This window comes from Gouania willdenowi, unplaced genomic scaffold (genome assembly GCF_900634775.1).
Source record: "Gouania willdenowi unplaced genomic scaffold, fGouWil2.1 scaffold_261_arrow_ctg1, whole genome shotgun sequence".
Lineage (NCBI taxonomy): Eukaryota > Metazoa > Chordata > Actinopteri > Blenniiformes > Gobiesocidae > Gouania > Gouania willdenowi.
This window is the reverse complement of record NW_021145019.1, coordinates 393,215-394,282: the sequence shown is the minus strand read 5'-3', so window position 1 is coordinate 394,282 and position 1,068 is coordinate 393,215.

Here is a 1,068-nt window from a genome sequence, read left to right as displayed (position 1 = left end):
TTTTTTGTTTTGCCAAGTTTTTTTTCTAAGTTTTTTGCTCTGAAAAAACCTCCTCTCAATCTCGAGCGGGTGGTGTGATTTTGTACCAGGGGTAACCTCGGTCAATGGGAGAAGGCGGTATCATAACTGCTCCGTTTGCTCTATCCCCTTTCTCCCATTGGCCTAGGTTACCCCTGGTGCAAAAAAACACTAAACTTATGTGGCGTCTTTTCGTGCCCCTGGTAGAACGTAACACTTCGAAATTTTTCCGAGCGCCTTCTCGTGCCCCTGGTAGAACGTAACACTTAGAAATTTTTCTGAGCGCCTTCTCGTGCCCCTGGTAGAACGTAACACTTAGAAATTTTTCCGAGCGCCTTCTCGTGCCCCTGGTAGAACGTAACACTTAGAAATTTTTCCGAGCGCCTTCTCGTGCCCCTGGTAGAACGTAACACTTAGAAATTTTTCCGAGCGCCTTCTCGTGCCCCTGGTAGAACGTAACACTTAGAAATTTTTCCGAGCGCCTTCTCGTGCCCCTGGTAGAACGTAACACTTAGAAATTTTTCCGAGCGCCTTCTCGTGCCCCTGGTAGAACGTGGCACTTAGAAATTGAACCTGTGCTGCCGCTGGCCTCAGCGGCAGCACAGAGCCCCCCAGGCTGGCCCCCCATCCAGTTGGGGTTAAACCGCCTGGAACCAGGCCCCCAGGCTGGCTTCATTGGCAGCACAGATCCCCCCCTGGTGCCCTGGATGGGGACAAGGCCCACTGGCTTGTCTCATCAAGTTGGGGTTAACACTAGAAGTCCCACAGAGGTGTCAAATGAACTTTTTACCTATAAAACCCATAGAGGTGTCATTTGACCCAAAGAGAACACAAAAATTATTTATTTTTAATGACAGTGTGGTGTGAGAAATGTGCAAAAGAACAACTGTGATTTGTTTTCAATGGTTTTTATTTAGAAGAATCTCCTTCATCCTCTTATTGAGACTCGTGACATACTTGGCACTGCCACGGTATCTCTCTCCTACATTTGCCACATGTGTATTTGTGGCAATGAACACATCGCACAGTTGCGCGATTGCTCTTGCAGCA